Source organism: Pseudoliparis swirei, chromosome 10 (assembly GCF_029220125.1).
Source record: "Pseudoliparis swirei isolate HS2019 ecotype Mariana Trench chromosome 10, NWPU_hadal_v1, whole genome shotgun sequence".
NCBI lineage: Eukaryota > Metazoa > Chordata > Actinopteri > Perciformes > Liparidae > Pseudoliparis > Pseudoliparis swirei.
This window is the reverse complement of record NC_079397.1, coordinates 18,832,360-18,850,516: the sequence shown is the minus strand read 5'-3', so window position 1 is coordinate 18,850,516 and position 18,157 is coordinate 18,832,360. Positions and strand designations below refer to the sequence as shown.

The following is an 18,157-nucleotide window of genomic DNA, read 5'->3' as shown; positions in this document are numbered from 1 at the left end:
ATAACTAAGGATGGGTTAAATGCAGAGAACTAATTTCCCCTTGGGGATTAATAAAAGTGTATATTTATTTATTTATTTAAGTGTCGCAGCTCAACGGCTCATCGAAGCTGGAGTCAGTGCGCGTGCACCGCGGAGGGCGATGCGCGCGCTCGTAACCATGACGCCATTTTGATTCGCAAAAATATGACAGAGTTTTTCCTGCTTTGCGTCTTAAACTTCTCCCGCGGTGGAATCACTGTGCGCGGGAGTGAAGGAGCCCCTCCGCGCGACGGACCGGCTGCCGGTACCGTTGTCAAGTGGCCGTGACCGTCTGGGAACCGTGGATTTGATAGACTTGAAAACACCAATGGACTAACGCGAGCTAAGTTGAGCTAGCTCCCAGTAGCGGACTGCCTCTTCACAACAAACCACTGATGGTGGAGCTAACGGCTAGCTCGCAGCTAGGCTAGGAGCTCGCTGCCGGACGGGGAACTCAACTACCAACCTCGGACCAACGGAAGGAGTAGCAGCGGTATTTTGTTAGCCAAAGGTACGTTTAGAGCGCCGATGTGGCGGCGAGCTGGGGGCGATGTCCCGGTGACTCGGTGACCCGGTGACCCGGTGCACCGCGAAGTTGAGCCAGTTGGAGAGCTCGTGAAGCCGTCACACGGGGACTCGGGAGCTTCACTGTTAGCTGACGGGCTAATCAGGGGAAGGAGGAACTCACGTGAAGTTAGCGACATTGTTTATTTTACATAACTTTGTGCCTTTTTAAACTCGTCGATTAATAGATGTTTAATAAACTCGTGTTAGCTCATCGGCTAACGTCGCCGTATCTCGCGGTTTGATGACGTTACTCAAGAGTCCCGTGACATGGCCGGTAAGTCGTGACATGGCCGGTAAGTCGTGTTTGTTCTGTGACCCTCCACCGCGCACGCGCTGCTGCACGCGGGGACGCGCTCCTCCTCCGGAGTCAGCCGAGGCCGACAGCGACGAGGAACGCACCGCCTCTGTTAATTGGTGCCTTGCTCACGGGCGGGCTGCAGAAGGAAGGGACCCGGTGGCCGCGGGCCGCCTCGTGATGCTCCGGTCATTATTGGGTCGAGGTGTCTCCACTGAAGCTGAAGGCAGCAGACACGTGAGCCCCTCAGTCAGGTGACGTCACTCGCTCCAGCAGCACAGTGTCTCCTGTTGGGTGGAGGTGGCCTGGTGGGTGGAGTGGCCTGTTGGGTAGAGGTGGCCTGTTGGGTGGAGGTGGCCTGCTGGGTGGAGTGGCCTGTTGGGTAGAGGTGGCCTGTTGGGTGGAGGTGGCCTGCTGGGTGGAGTGGCCTGTTGGGTAGAGGTGGCCTGCTGGGTTGAGGTGGCCTGGTGGGTAGAGGTGGCCTGTTGGGTGGAGTGGCCTGTTGGGTAGAGGTGGCCTGGTGGGTAGAGGTGGCCTGGTGGGTGGAGGTGGCCTGTTGGGTAGAGGTGGCCTGGTGGGTAGAGGTGGCCTGCTGGGTGGAGTGGCCTGTTGGGTAGAGGTGGCCTGGTGGGTAGAGGTGGCCTGCTGGGTGGAGTGGCCTGTTGGGTAGAGGTGGCCTGGTGGGTAGAGGTGGCCTGGTGGGTGGAGGTGGCCTGTTGGGTGGAGTGGCCTGTTGGGTGGAGGTGGCCTGTTGGGTAGAGGTGGCCTGTTGGGTAGAGGTGGCCTGGTGGGTAGAGGTGGCCTGCTGGGTGGAGTGGCCTGGTGGGTAGAGGTGGCCTGCTGGGTGGAGTGGCCTGTTGGGTGGAGGTGGCCTGTTGGGTAGAGGTGGCCTGGTGGGTAGAGGTGGCCTGTTGGGTAGAGGTGGCCTGTTGGGTGGAGTGGCCTGGTGGGTAGAGTGGCCTGTTGGGTGGAGGTGGCCTCTGGATGTAAAGCGTCTCCTGCTCCGTGTCCACAGGGAGCGTTCAGATGGTTATTATTGCCCTTGTCCTCTAAATGTATGAGGCTGCTGCATGGGAGGGCCCTCCTGAGGAAGCGAAGGAGGAAGCGCTTTGATTTCCCCCTCAGGTTTCCTTCCCTGATCTACAGTTGGTCGCATGTTGCTCAGAGCCACACGTTGGCGTGGGAGGAGCCAGCGCACAGCGTTGGTTTCAGGTGTTTTAGGTCAGTCGCCACGGTAACCACACGAGGAAAAACTAACCCAACGTACCTGAGATGTCACAAACGTGTGAAACGTCTATTCTTCATAATTTCTTGAATGGTATTGTTTGGAAGAGACGGAGTGAAGTTGTCTCCATGAGGTCGGCAGCTCTGCATGATGCAGCTCTGCGCTCACATGGAACATGCATGTCGCTGACGTGTTGCTGGTTCCTCTGTTCCAGCGGGTGATGGAGAGGCCCGTGTGTTAGGCCCACGCTGGTCGCCGCCTCGCCGCTCTCTGCACACACTCAGATGCCCGGCTGCCCGCGGGAGGGCCGAGTGAAGAGGTCCACGGGTACCACGCCTCTCTGCCGAGGGTAACCACGGAGACGCCATCTGCATCCTTCATATGAGCTGCTGCCCCACAGAGCGTCCTGAACGGCTGCATTGACGAGGCAGCCCCCACGTGTGGGAGGACCGGTGCTGCCGCTCCATCCCTCCTCTTCCTCTCTGTTGTGTGGCTGCTGCTCGCCCTCGGTCCTCACCCTTCACCTCCTCTTCCTCCTGTGTTGTGTGGCTGCTGCTCGCCCTCGGTCCCCACCCTTCACCTCCTCCTCCTCCTCTCTGTTGTGTGGCTGCTGCTTGCCCTCGGTCCTCACCCTTCACCTCCTCTTCCTCCTGTGTTGTGTGGCTGCTGCTCGCCCTCGGTCCCCACCCTTCACCTCCTCCTCCTCCTCTCTGTTGTGTGGCTGCTGCTTGCCCTCGGTCCCCACCCTTCACCTCCTCTTCCTCCTCTCTGTTGTGTGGCTGCTGCTCGCCCTCGGTCCCCACCCTTCACCACCTCCTCTTCCTCTCTGTTGTGTGGCTGCTGCTCGCCCTCGGTCCCCACCCTTCACCACCTCCTCTTCCTCCTCTGTTGTGTGGCTGCTGCTCGCCCTCGCCCTCGGTCCCCACCCTTCACCTCCTCCTCCTCCTCTCTGTTGTGTGGCTGCTGCTCGCCCTCGGTCCTCACCCTTCACCTCCTCTTCCTCCTCTCTGTTGTGTGGCTGCTGCTCGCCCTCGGTCCTCACCCTTCACCTCCTCTTCCTCCTCTCTGTTGTGTGGCTGCTGCTCGCCCTCGGTCCCCACCCTTCACCTCCTCTTCCTCCTCTGTTGTGTGGCTGCTGCTCGCCCTCGGTCCCCACCCTTCACCTCCTCTTCCTCCTCTGTTGTGTGGCTGCTGCTCGCCCTCGGTCCCCACCCTTCACCTCCTCCTCCTCCTCTCTGTTGTGTGGCTGCTGCTCGCCCTCGGTCCCCACCCTTCACCTCCTCTTCCTCCTCTGTTGTGTGGCTGCTGCTCGCCCTCGGTCCCCACCCTTCACCTCCTCTTCCTCCTCTCTGTTGTGTGGCTGCTGCTCGCCCTCGGTCCCCACCCTTCACCTCCTCTTCCTCCTCTCTGTTGTGTGGCTGCTGCTCGCCCTCGGTCCCCACCCTTCACCTCCTCCTCCTCCTCTGTTGTGTGGCTGCTGCTCGCCCTCGGTCCCCACCCTTCACCTCCTCCTCCTCCTCTGTTGTGTGGCTGCTGCTCGGTCCCCACCCTTCACCTCCTCCTCCTCCTCTGTTGTGTGGCTGCTGCTCGCCCTCGGTCCCCACCCTTCACCTCCTCTTCCTCCTCTGTTGTGTGGCTGCTGCTCGCCCTCGGTCCCCACCCTTCACCTCCTCCTCCTCCTCTCTGTTGTGTGGCTGCTGCTCGCCCTCGGTCCCCACCCTTCACCTCCTCTTCCTCCTCTCTGTTGTGTGGCTGCTGCTCGCCCTCGGTCCCCACCCTTCACCTCCTCCTCCTCCTCTGTTGTGTGGCTGCTGCTCGCCCTCGGTCCCCACCCTTCACCTCCTCCTCCTCCTCTGTTGTGTGGCTGACCTCCTCCTCCTCTGTTGTGTGGCTGCTGCTCGCCCTCGGTCCCCACCCTTCACCTCCTCCTCCTCTCTGTTGTGTGGCTGCTGCTCGCCCTCGGTCCCCACCCTTCACCTCCTCTTCCTCCTCTCTGTTGTGTGGCTGCTGCTCGCCCTCGGTCCCCACCCTTCACCACCTCCTCTTCCTCTCTGTTGTGTGGCTGCTGCTCGCCCTCGGTCCCCACCCTTCACCTCCTCCTCTTCCTCTCTGTTGTGTGGCTGCTGCTCGCCCTCGGTCCTCACCCTTCACCTCCTCCTCCTCCTCTGTTGTGTGGCTGCTGCTCGCCCTCGGTCCCCACCCTTCACCTCCTCTTCCTCCTCCTCTGTTGTGTGGCTGCTGCTCGCCCTCGGTCCCCACCCTTCACCTCCTCTTCCTCCTCTCTGTTGTGTGGCTGCTGCTCGCCCTCGGTCCCCACCCTTCACCTCCTCCTCCTCCTCTGTTGTGTGGCTGCTGCTCGCCCTCGGTCCCCACCCTTCACCACCTCCTCTTCCTCTCTGTTGTGTGGCTGCTGCTCGCCCTCGGTCCCCACCCTTCACCTCCTCCTCCTCTGTTGTGTGGCTGCTGCTCGCCCTCGGTCCCCACCCTTCACCTCCTCTTCCTCCTCTGTTGTGTGGCTGCTGCTCGCCCTCGGTCCCCACCCTTCACCTCCTCTTCCTCCTCTGTTGTGTGGCTGCTGCTCGCCCTCGGTCCCCACCCTTCACCTCCTCTTCCTCCTCCTCTGTTGTGTGGCTGCTGCTCGCCCTCGGTCCCCACCCTTCACCTCCTCCTCTTCCTCTCTGTTGTGTGGCTGCTGCTCGCCCTCGGTCCCCACCCTTCACCTCCTCCTCCTCCTCTGTTGTGTGGCTGCTCGCCCTCGGTCCCCACCCTTCACCTCCTCCTCTTCCTCTCTGTTGTGTGGCTGCTGCTCGCCCTCGGTCCCCACCCTTCACCTCCTCCTTCTCTCTGTTGTGTGGCTGCTGCTCGCCCTCGGTCCCCACCCTTCACCTCCTCCTCCTCTGTTGTGTGGCTGCTGCTCGCCCTCGGTCCCCACCCTTCACCTCCTCTTCCTCCTCTGTTGTGTGGCTGCTGCTCGCCCTCGGTCCCCACCCTTCACCTCCTCTTCCTCCTCTGTTGTGTGGCTGCTGCTCGCCCTCGGTCCCCACCCTTCACCACCTCCTCTTCCTCTCTGTTGTGTGGCTGCTGCTCGCCCTCGGTCCTCACCCTTCACCTCCTCTTCCTCCTCTGTTGTGTGGCTGCTGCTCGCCCTCGGTCCTCACCCTTCACCACCTCCTCTTCCTCTCTGTTGTGTGGCTGCTGCTCGCCCTCGGTCCCCACCCTTCACCTCCTCCTCCTCCTCTCTGTTGTGTGGCTGCTGCTCGCCCTCGGTCCCCACCCTTCACCTCCTCTTCCTCCTCTCTGTTGTGTGGCTGCTGCTCGCCCTCGGTCCCCACCCTTCACCTCCTCTTCCTCCTCTCTGTTGTGTGGCTGCTGCTCGCCCTCGGTCCCCACCCTTCACCTCCTCTTCCTCCTCTGTTGTGTGGCTGCTGCTCGCCTCGGTCCCCACCCTTCACCTCCTCTTCCTCCTCTCTGTTGTGTGGCTGCTGCTCGCCCTCGGTCCCCACCCTTCACCTCCTCTTCCTCCTCTCTGTGGACAGGGCTGTGCCCCCCATCCCGGCGGCCACCATGTTTTGGAAGTTCGACCTGCACACCACGTCCCACATCGACCAGCTGCTGGACAGGGAGGACGTGACGCTGAGGGAGCTGATGGAGGAGGACGACGTCCTGCAGGAGTGCAAGGCCCAGAACCGCCGGCTGCTCCTCTTCCTCTCCCAGGACCACTGCATGCACGAGCTGGTCAGCCTCATCACCACCGAGCCGCCGGCCGAGCTGGAGGAGCGCAGCCGCTTCAAGTGAGTGACCGCTGGGCTCTGACCGGCGGCCGGTGGTGACTGGTGACCGGCGGCCGGTGGTGACTGGTGACCCGGTGACCGGCAGCCCTACTCTCACCGTCTCTTGAAAACACAATAAAGCAACATTTGGCTTTGAGTTGCTGCTCCGCTCAACATGAAGGACTTCTTCTCGTTGTCCGTCTGTTTTCTTTGAAAGGTTTCCCAACATCGCCTGTGAGCTCCTGACATCCGACGTGTCCATCATCAACGACAAGCTGGTCACCAACGAGTCCCTCCTCGAGGTGCTCTACCACTTCCTGGAGCAGGACCCGCCTCAACCCGCTCCTGGCCAGCTTCTTCAGCAAAACCATCGGCAACCTCATCGCCAGGAAGACCGAGCAGGTACATGGGAAGAGGTGGTGTCTTGATGGTTCCTTCTGTGAATCCATGGCACTGGGACGCCCTCCAGACCGGCGAGAGGGGCCTAACGCGGGGAGCGCTGTGTTTGGGTCTCCAGGTGATCTCCTTCCTCAAGGTAAAGGAAGGCTTCATCGGTCTGGTGCTGAAACACATCGACGCCTCGGCCATGATGGACCTCCTGCTCCGCCTCATCAGCTGTGTGGAGCCCGCCCCTTGAGGCAGGAGGTCCTCCATGTAAGCGTCTCTGCACTTCCCTCAGTGAACACGGCCGCTGAATGTCCTGCTCACCCCGTCCAACCGACGACGGAGGGAAGCCACTCGTCCTCTGGCCGCACGTACATTTTAGTGCGTGTGCCCTGGTGCCCCCTCTGGTTCTCCCCTGGTGTTTGCAGTGTCAGCCCGCTAGCTGCTCGCCGCCGTGTGGACACAACACATGTGCTCTGCATTAGTATTGAGCATGTTTTGATCGGTCTAACTCATTTATGTTCTCCCCAAGTGGCTGAGCGAGGAGAAGCTGGTCCAAAGACTCACGGAGCTCATCCACACCGGCGGCGGCGAGGAGGCGAGTGTCCCGTCTCGCTGCACGTTGACAACATTAAAGGTCTTCATGAGGTTTTTCTAATCCATTGATTCACATTTCAGAGACAATCAAATGCATCCCAAACGCTCTGTGACATCATCCGCCTTAGTCGAGACCAGGCCAATCAGATGCAGGAGAATATGGAGGCCGACCCCTATTGGCCGTGCTGGAGTCGTAAGTACACGATGCTCTTGCTTTGTGGCCATTGGCTGCTGCTCACGCTGCCACGTCATTGGCCGGTTCCTCTGACGCGTTGCTTTGTCTTTGACTCCGTCTGAGGGTCGACCTGAAAGAAGTGAGTTCTTCCACGTGGACACGAGCGAGTAAACATACTGAACGCTGCCACCAGGGAGCTCCGAGTTCTTCAGACACGTGTTCTGTGTCCGAAGAACTGCTCAATGACCTCTTGAGGAGAACCGCTCGGGACCGCGTGTCACCGTCCGGGTGTCCCCTTGTCTCCCAGGCAGGAGAGCGTAGCCGGGCTCCTGAAGAGCATGTTCGAGGGGGAGAGGAGCCAGGCCGCCATCGTCAACGGAACTCAAGTGCTGCTCACCTTACTGGAGACCAGGCGGTCTGGGTGGGTCCACGTGCTTCCTGACCGCTGTCACCGGGAGCTTTCTGATGTGTTGCTCTGCTTGTGTGTCCCAGGTTGGAGGGGCTGACGGATCTGTATTCTCAGGGTTATGAACGGTCTTACACTGTCAGCAGCAGTATTCTAAATGCCATTGAGCCCCATTTAAAGGACTTCCAGCAGATTCTCGTGGATCCCCCAAAGGTAAAGCCCACGGCCTGAAGCCCCTCCCCCTCCCTGAGGCCGTGTGGCTGTACCTGATGGGTGTGGTCCCGCTCTGCCACGACTAAACACCGTCGTGCTGTTCTCATTGGCGTCTGCAGAAAAGTGCAATATTGACGACCGTCGGCGTCCTGGAGCAGCCGCTGGGGAACGCCCGCCTTCACGTGGCCAGGCTGGTGGCCGCCCTGCTGCAGACCAGAGCCCCCGGCATCTGCCAGCAGCTCTGCAGACTGGCCACCATGGAGCTACTACTGGTAGGCTGAAGCCGGCGTGGCCGTGTTTGAGCCCTCCCCCTTCCTGTCGTGTGCTATCTGTAAACCGTTGCGTCAGATTTGCACAAGGTTGGTCGTGAGGTGGCAGCTCTGAAGACCAAAGGGCAGCGGCTCATAGGAGCTGTGTGTGAACTCTGTAACCATGACGTCTCCTCATGCTCCAGCAGGCAGCCGTGTCAGAGGTCAAGCTGACATGGCTGTTAGTGTTCTGAGTACGGATGGACATCTGGACGGCTGAGTCCGTCAGTCTGCTCACAGCACGCTAACTCTCTCTCTCTCTCTCTCCCCCCCTCTCTCCCTGAATAGGATCTGTTCTTCAAATACTCCTGGAATAACTTTTTGCACTTCCAAGTGGAGCTGTGCGTGGCGGCGATCCTGAGCCATCCTTCCTCAGACGAGCGGCCCGGCCCATCCCTCCAGAACCACGGCGGGCGGCCCGCGGCGTCTCCCCCCCCCGAGGAGCACAACGCCATCCACAACGACCTCGTAGCACATGTAGGCGGCTTCAGCGGCTCGCCGGCCGACACCTTCGCGCCCGCGTGGCCCTCGGCCTCAACCCCTCACTGGCTCTGTTTGTGTTCAGCTCTTCCAGGAGAGTAAACTGGTGCAGAGGATCCTGGACGCCTGGGAGGAGAGCGACAAGATACAGTGAGCATGTCTCTAAGTTAACCACGGCCAGGTCGAGGCGTCATAAGACATTCAAAGAGCTCCACAGAAGCTGTGACTGTTTAACATGACCTTCGTTTCAGACGTCCTAAAGTTGTTTTTATTAGGTCTCAAACTCGTGAACCAGATTTTTCAAATTTGTTGAAGTGTTTCGGGTTTAATATGCGAATGACAATTTCACAACATAGGATCAAACGTGGATGTAAACTGTAACTTAGAAGTTGGTGGAGGCTCTAATGCCAGTTGGTGTTGATTATGTGATTAAAATAAAGGAAATATATGCAATAAAATAAAGAAAGCTCATGTTTGAGATCACAGCTGAGTCAAACCAGACTCCCTCATCATAGCCGGTTCACACACCTGTCCAACACCTACAACCAGAACCTTCCTCCAACTCTTTACATCTGCTAAACTGCTCCGTGGTGTAGCTTTCGCCAAGTGAACCGTCTTGTGGATCTTAGGAGTGAAGGCGCCCCAGGAGAGGAAACATGGGTCACCTGACCAGGATCGCCAACATGGTGGTCCAGAACCTGGAGAAAGGACCAGAACCGTCCCAGATCATCGACCTCATCAAAGGTAAGCGCCGCTGCGCCTGCTGCCAGGTGGCGTTCGGTGAAGTGAGTGAACATGACGTCTCTGCAGAGCTGCCAGAGGAGTGCAGAGGGCGCTGGGAGAGCCGTGGACGAGAAGCTGAGGAGACCAACGGAGGAACACCGTGGAGCTGGTGAGGCGCTGCCCGGGAGCCCTGGACTCCTTCTGCATGCTCAGCTCCTCCCTCTGTTTAAGCCCCTCCCCAGGATGCGGCGTCCTGAAGCCCCTCCCTTCCCTTTGAACAGCAGCGTTAATAAACACAGAAACGTTTGGTGTCCCAGCATGCAACACATCCTCATCTCTGAAGAGAACATATCCATTTCCTTTGATTCCTGATGCATCTTTCACTAGAGGAGGTACTAGGGGAGGTACTAGGTCTTCACAGGGAAGGAAAGGTCTTCACAGGGAAGGACAGGTCTTCACAGGGAAGGACAGGTCTTCACAGGGAAGGACAGGTCTTCACAGGGAAGGAAAGGTATTCACAGGGAAGGAAAGGTATTCACAGAAAAGGAAAGGTATTCACAGAAAAGGAAAGGTCTTCAGGGAAGGAAAGGTCTTCACAGAAAAGGACAGGTCTTCACAGGGAAGGAAAGGTCTTCACAGGGAAGGAAAGGTATTCACAGGGAAGGACAGGTCTTCACAGGGAAGGAAAGGTATTCACAGGGAAGGAAAGGTATTCACAGAAAAGGAAAGGTCTTCACAGGGAAGGACAGGTATTCACAGAAAAGGAAAGGTCTTCACAGGGAAGGAAAGGTCTTCAGAGAAGGAAAGGTCTTCAGGGAATGAAAGGTCTTCACAGGAAAGGTCTTCAGAGAAGGAAAGGTCTTCACAGGGAAGGAAAGGTCTTCACAGAAAAGGAAAGGTCTTCAGGGAAGGAAAGGTCTTCAGGGAAGGACAGGTCTTCACAGGGAAGGAAAGGTCTTCAGGGAAGGAAAGGTCTTCACAGAAAAGGAAAGGTCTTCAGGGAAGGAAAGGTCTTTACAAACGAGGCTCAGCATGATGTCTGTCCCGTGTTGACCCCTGACCCCTGCCCTCAGGTGAGCACCCACAACATGCACTCGTCCAGTGAGGACGACGACATGGAGAGCCCCTTCCCCAACGACCTGTCCCTGCAGCAGGTAGGTGGCCTCCTCTAGGGAGACGCTGGTCTTCAGGTCTAGCGATATGCATAACCATGTGACCCTGTGACCTTCCAGGCCTTCTCTGACTATCAAATCCAACAGATGACTGCCAACTTTGTGGATCAGTTTGGCTTCAACGACGAGGAGTTCAGCGAGCACGACGAGAACATCAAGTGAGTGGAGCAGCGTGGTCCCAATGCAGCTTTGTTTCGCTAGCTCACCTAGCACACTGAGCGACAGCCGAGGAGGACGCCATTAATGTCTCCACGGAGTCCGTCCTCTCGTCCAGGGGGAGTTCACAGGGGTCGTACGGTCACCTGGAACACCTGGAAAGGTTATGACATGTTAAAATGGTTATTTCCAGGCCTGGAACTCAGAAGCAAACACAAAAGTTTAAAAACAATATCTTCTCGGGTATCTACACCGAGATTACACAACACAAGTACATTTGGTTTAAAGTCCCAGAGACCCATTGGTCATGTGGATGAACCTGTTCATTGGTCATGAGGATGAACCTGTTCATTGGTCATGAGGATGAACCTGTTCATTGGTCATGAGGATGAACCTGTTCATTGGTCATGTGGATGAACCTGTTCATTGGTCATGAGGATGAACCTGTTCATTGGTCATGAGGATGAACCTGTTCATTGGTCATGAGGATGAACCTGTTCATTGGTCATGTGGATGAACCTGTTCATTGGTCATGTGGATGAACCTGTTCATTGGTCATGTGGTTGAACCTGTTCATTGGTCATGAGGATGAACCTGTTCATTGGTCATGAGGATGAACCTGTTCATTGGTCATGAGGATGAACCTGTTCATTGGTCATGAGGATGAACCTGTTCATTGGTCATGTGGATGAACCTGTTCATTGGTCATGAGGATGAACCTGTTCATTGGTCATGAGGATGAACCTGTTCATTGGTCATGAGGATGAACCTGTTCATTGGTCATGGATGAACCTGTTCATTGGTCATGAGGATGAACCTGTTCATTGGTCATGTGGATGAACCTGTTCATTGGTCATGAGGATGAACCTGTTCATTGGTCATGAGGATGAACCTGTTCATTGGTCATGAGGATGAACCTGTTCATTGGTCATGTGGATGAACCTGTTCATTGGTCATGAGGATGAACCTGTTCATTGGTCATGAGGATGAACCTGTTCATTGGTCATGAGGATGAACCTGTTCATTGGTCGAGGATGAACCTGTTCATTGGTCATGAGGATGAACCTGTTCATTGGTCATGAGGATGAACCTGTTCATTGGTCATGAGGATGAACCTGTTCATTGGTCAGGAGGATGAACCTGTTCATTGGTCATGAGGATGAACCTGTTCATTGGTCATGAGGATGAACCTGTTCATTGGTCATGAGGATGAACCTGTTCATTGGTCGTGTGGATGAACCTGTTCATTGGTCGTGTGGATGAACCTGTTCATTGGTCGTGTGGATGAACCTGTTCATTGGTCGTGTGGATGAACCTGTTCATTGGTCATGGTGATGAACCTGTTCATTGGTCGTGTGGATGAACCTGTTCATTGGTCGTGTGGATGAACCTGTTCATTGGTCATGAGGATGAACCTGTTCATTGGTCATGTGGATGAACCTGTTCATTGGTCGTGAGGATGAACCTGTTCATTGGTCATGTGGATGAACCTGTTCATTGGTCATGAGGATGAACCTGTTCATTGGTCGTGAGGATGAACCTGTTCATTGGTCGTGAGGATGAACCTGTTCATTGGTCGTGTGGATGAACCTGTTCATTGGTCATGTGGATGAACCTGTTCATTACCGTCGCATTGATGTTTTGGTTATGTATTGATCCGTGTATTTATTTGTATGCGTGTTATTCGCAAATCTCAAAAAGTATTGAACCGAATCGCATGAAATTTGGTGGGATGATTGTTTATTATCCGGGGACCAGTTGACTAGATTTTGGGATCGATCGAGTCAAAGGTCAAGGTCAAAGGTCATGAACAGGTCAAAATGTTCTTGAATCGCCTGAAATTTGGTGGGGTGATTGGTTATTATGGGCAGCACGGTGGCTCAGTGGTTAGCGCTGTCGCCACACAGCAAGAAGGCCCTGGGTTCGAATCCCGGTCGTCCCAGGTCCTTTCTGTGTGGAGTTTGCATGTTCTCCTCGTGTCTGCGTGGGTTTCTCGGGTATCCGGTTCCCCACCATCATAAGACATGCACCTCACTCGGTTCGTATGGATGTGAATGAGTGTTGGTGGTGGGGAGGGGCGTGGCTGATTGGCTGCCACGCTTCTGTCAGTCTGCCCAGGGCAGCTGTGGCTACTGATGACTCTTTTTTTTTTTTTTTACGATTTACCATGTTTTTTGTCATTTGGTCAACAACTAATGCCAAAATGTCAATTGGCAACTTGTGCAAAATGTTATTGATATGTCAAGGTATCGCCCTAGTGCCCATTCTAGTTGGTCATGTGGATGAACCTGTTCATTGGTCATGTGATGAACCTGTTCATTGGTCATGAGGATGAACCTGTTCATTGGTCATGAGGATGAACCTGTTCATTGGTCATGAGGATGAACCTGTTCATTGGTCATGAGGATGAACCTGTTCATTGGTCATGTGGATGAACCTGTTCATTGGTCATGTGATGAACCTGTTCATTGGTCATGAGGATGAACCTGTTCATTGGTCATGAGGATGAACCTGTTCATTGGTCATGTGGATGAACCTGTTCATTGGTCGTGTGGATGAACCTGTTCATTGGTCGTGTGGATGAACCTGTTCATTGGTCGTGTGGATGAACCTGTTCATTGGTCGTGTGGATGAACCTGTTCATTGGTCGTGAGGATGAACCTGTTCATTGGTCATGTGATGAACCTGTTCATTGGTCGTGAGGATGAACCTGTTCATTGGTCATGTGGATGAACCTGTTCATTGGTCGTGAGGATGAACCTGTTCATTGGTCGTGAGGATGAACCTGTTCATTGGTCATGTGGATGAACCTGTTCATTGGTCATGTGGATGAACCTGTTCATTGGTCATGTGGATGAACCTGTTCATTGGTCATGTGGATGAACCTGTTCATTGGTCGTGTGGATGAACCTGTTCATTGGTCGTGAGGATGAACCTGTTCATTGGTCAGCATGTGGATGAACCGGTTCATTGGTCATGAGGATGAACCTGTTCATTGGTCATGTGGATGAACCGGTTCATTGGTCGTGAGGATGAACCTGTTCATTGGTCATGTGGATGAACCTGTTCATTGGTCATGTGGATGAACCTGTTCATTGGTCATGTGGATGAACCTGTTCATTGGTCATGTGGATGAACCTGTTCATTGGTCATGTGGATGAACCTGTTCATTGGTCATGAGGATGAACCCTGTTCATTGGTCATGTGATGAACCTGTTCATTGGTCGTGTGGATGAACCTGTTCACTGGTCGTGTGGATGAACCTGTTCATTGGTCATGTGATGAACCTGTTCATTGGTCATGTGATGAACCTGTTCATTGGTCATGTGGATGAACCTGTTCATTGGTCATGTGGATGAACCTGTTCAGTTCTCTCATATTTTAATATCTTTTCTCCTCAGTGCTACATTTGATAGAATTGCAGAAATCAACTTCAACCTGGATGCTGACGACCACAGTGTGAGTGAGAGGTCACCGAGGTCATGTGACCGCTGCTGGAGACCCGCTGGTGGTTAACGTGTGTGTGTGTGTGTGTAGGCCAACGCGGTGGCGTTCGAGGCCTGCTGTAAAGAGAGGATCCGTCAGTTTGACGACGTGGAGGAAGAGGACATCTGGGAGGAGAAGGAGATGAACTATGCAACGCAGGCCAAGTCCAGAACCCGGTAAACCTGTTGGACCCCACGGAGCGCTGGGCCCCCCCTCCACCCGTTAACCCTTTCACCGCCACCAGGTTCGGGGTCTCCCAGAGCTCCGAGGAGAGCCCCAGGAGCAGCATGGAGAACGGAGGCCGGGAGCGGGACCACGGGTCTGGATCCGACGAGGACCAGGACTGTGAGCAGAACCCATCAGAACCAGGTGAGAGGACGGCAGCCGCACGGCCTCATGGAGACCCGGAGCACCTCGGACACTAGTCTCTTGTGTCGGTCTCGTCTGCAGCTCCAGCTCCAGGTCCGGGTCCAGGTCCAGGTCCGGGTCCAGGCTGGACGGCACATTTCAGGGAGTCTGGAGGGAACGCGGCGTCCCAAACGCCAGCCGGGTGGGACAGCTCGTCCAGGACCGGCGCCGAGACGCAGGGGAGTGGCTGGGCCACCTTCACTGAGTTCCAGCCCTTCTCCAGGTGAGACCACGGGCCGCTCTGATTGGTGGAGCAGAGCGATGGTCAGGACCGCTGGAGCTCCAACGTCCCGGGGACAGTGAACCCAGCGCCTTAACCGGGGGTGTCTCCCCTGCAGCACCGGGGGGGGGCCCCGCTGCAGCTCTCCTGTGGAGTCGGGCAGCGGAGACGCAGCAGCAGCCGGCCAGGAGGCGAGCAGCGAGCGGCCCCGGCCTCCTGGCGCCTCCTCTCAGGGGGGGGAGGGGGAGGAGGACGCCGCCCGCCAAAGGTTTGCAATGTTTGTGCTGAGCGGTCCTCTGTCTCCGGACCGGGACCTGAGGAGACCTGAAGGGACCTGAGGGGACCTGAGGGGACCTGAGGGGACCTGAGGGGACCTGAAGGGACCTGAGGGGACCTGAAGGGGACCTGAGGAGACCTGAAGGGACCTGAGGGGACCTGAAGGGACCTGAGGAGACCTGAAGGGACCTGAGGGGACCTGAAGGGACCTGAGGAGACCTGAGGAGACCTGAGGGGACCTGAAGGGACCTGAGGGGACCTGAGGGGACCTGAAGGGACCTGAGGGGACCTGAAGGGACCTGAGGAGACCTGAGGAGACCTGAGGGGACCTGAGGGGACCTGAAGGGACCTGAGGAGACCTGAGGAGACCTGAAGGGACCTGAGGGGACCTGAAGGGACCTGAGGAGACCTGAGGAGACCTGAAGGGACCTGAGGAGACCTGAAGGGACCTGAAGGGGACCTGAAGGGGACCTGAGTCTCTGGGCCAGACGAGCGCTCAGTGGCGCCTTTGGGCTCCTGAAGTCGTCCTTTATCTTCATGAACCTCCTACATCAGGGCTGCTGGGGGAGGAGCCTATCCTTAGCTCCTGAGGTGTGTGTGTTGCAGTGAGCCCGTGTCTCTGGAGAAGCTCTCCCTGTCGGATCCTCCTGAAGCTGCTGAGGACTCCATCACGCCGCTCCACAGGAGGTACGAGCCCTGTGATGACCCCTGACCTCCAGCGAGGCTGCTCTCGTCTGTGATGTTCCCTCCACACGGCCTCCTGAAGGTCACTGACCTCCACACTCTACTCCTCTTCCTCTGCTCCTCAGGGAGGAAACGCCAGCGCCCCAGGAAGTGTTGGTCAACGGTCCGGTCTGAGCCGGTCCTCCATCGGTGCCGTGGCCCGCCGGCCTCCTCCAGTGACTCCTCCCCCTCGTGTCCTCCTGCTCTGGTCCTGTTGGACCTGGACACTGCCACCACGGAGCCAGAGGAGCATCCAGAGCCTTCATCATGTAGCAGGACCTGAGGGGACATCTTCATCTTCATTATTTTTCTATGTCCTGAACGATTTCCCTCCTGCAGCCGTTGGACTCGTGGGGGAGCGGCCGGCGCCCCCTAGTGGAGCGCAGGCAAACTTTATCGTTCATGACGCGCGACAATAAATCACGTTTTTTCTCCTCGTTTTTTGAAGGAAAAAAAACATTTTTCTTTCTTCCAGCTTCAGAAGCACTTGGCGTCGCCGGGCCGAGGTTCTGGAGGCCGTTATGTCTCACGTGCAATAATGTCAACATTTATATTTAACATGAAATTCACACCTTTGTCTTTTTAAGAAGAATCAATCTGGTGTTTGGCCATAAATCTGGATTTAATCTCACGTGCTGGTTTAATTCTTCTGTTGGTGCATGTGGACCCGGTTCTGTTGACCTCGCTAGTGACCTACGACCTTCTGATTGTAACGACCTTCATGTCCCCCAACCACCGACGAGGTCGGCCTGTACGCGAATATCTACATTTAAAAGTCTTTTACAAGTAGTCTGGGGTTCTGGGTCCTTCTTCCATCGCGGTGGTCGGGGGGGGGGTCCGGTCTGCAGGGTCCGGTCTGCAGGGCCCGGCCTCTGGTGGACAGCTTCTACGATCTTTGTTGAACAAACGTTTAAATTAGTGTCTGCTTGTCTCTGAACAGCTGATCTGCATATGAAGGGACCCCACAGAGGGGGTCAGAGGTCACGGCTCTACTTCACATTTCCGCAGAAGGAAAACATTTATATTAAATGTCCACTTTTTAAACCGTTAATCTGACGAGTTTCTCTTGTTAAACATCAACATGAGATCTCGTGATCACGAGATCACGCGACCAGGTGATCAACATGCTGCACAGGTTCCAGTTTACCTGTGCGGCCAGCAGGGGGCGCTAGTGTACAGGGTGTCCGCGGGTCCTTAAAAAGTCTTAAAAAGTCTTAAATTGCTTTTCCTAAAAATAAGGCCTTAAAAAGTCTTAAGTCTTAAATTCAGATTGGATTGGTCTTAAATGTTTTGGGTGTCATGTCATTATGAATATGAGGCAATCTGTTCCGCCAGGTCTAATATTTTGCTCCGGTTGCTCTGCGGCGTCTCTGGTGTCACCGGGCCACGCCCCTTCTCTTAAAGGGGCCCCGCGTATTCGGTCCCATCCCCTACAACGTGAAGCATCGGCTACTTTAGAAAACATGGCAGGATGCAAGTTCAACAACGGCTTGAAGAGAACGAGTGTTTCTGGTCACGGTCGGTGAAATGCTTCTGAAGCTGCGTTATGTGTCGGGAGACTTTCCAGCGGTGGAATCTCACGAGCAAAGCAAGAAGCACAGAGACTAGCGAAGGCCGCCAGCAGCGCGCGGGGCTAGCTGCTGCTCCGCCGCTAGCTGCTGCTCCGCCGCTAGCTGCTGCTCTGCCGCCCGCAACGACGTCAACGCTACAACGCTGGAGGTCACCGGAGGAAATCCAGCGCCGTGCAACAAAGAGCTCATCACCGAAGACCAACAGGGCGACGCGTTCTTCATTCTGTTCCATGAGACTCTGGACCAGACCACCATGAGACTCTGGACCAGACCACCATGAGACTCTGGACCAGACCACCATGAGACTCTGGACCAGACCACCACGAGACCCTGAACCAGACCACCACGAGACTCTGGACCAGACCACCACGAGACCCTGAACCAGACCACCACGAGACTCTGGACCAGACCACCATGAGACTCTGGACCAGACCACCATGAGACTCTGGACCAGACCACCACGAGACCCTGAACCAGACCACCACGAGACTCTGGACCAGACCACCACGAGACTCTGAACCAGACCACCACGAGACTCTGGACCAGACCACCACGAGACTCTGGACCAGACCACCACGAGACTCTGGACCAGACCACCACGAGACTCTGGACCAGACCACCACGAGACTCTGGACCAGACCACCACGAGACTCTGAACCAGACCACCACGAGACTCTGGACCAGACCACCACGAGACTCTGAACCAGACCACCACGAGACTCTGGACCAGACCACCACGAGACTCTGGACCAGACCACCACGAGACTCTGGACCAGACCACCACGAGACTCTGGACCAGACCACCATGAGACTCTGGACCAGACCACCATGAGACTCTGGACCAGACCACCACGAGACTCTGGACCAGACCACCATGAGACTCTGAACCAGACCACCACGAGACTCTGGACCAGACCACCATGAGACTCTGGACCAGACCACCACGAGACTCTGAACCAGACCACCATGAGACTCTGGACCAGA

General features: G+C 56.1%; 1 pseudogene; it reads left to right on the top strand.

The window, feature by feature from the left end:
- The first annotated feature begins 227 nt into the window (after nucleotides 1–227).
- LOC130200298 (serine/threonine-protein phosphatase 6 regulatory subunit 2-like) lies at nucleotides 228–16,233 on the top strand (annotated as a pseudogene).
- Nucleotides 16,234–18,157: the final 1,924 nt, after the last annotated feature.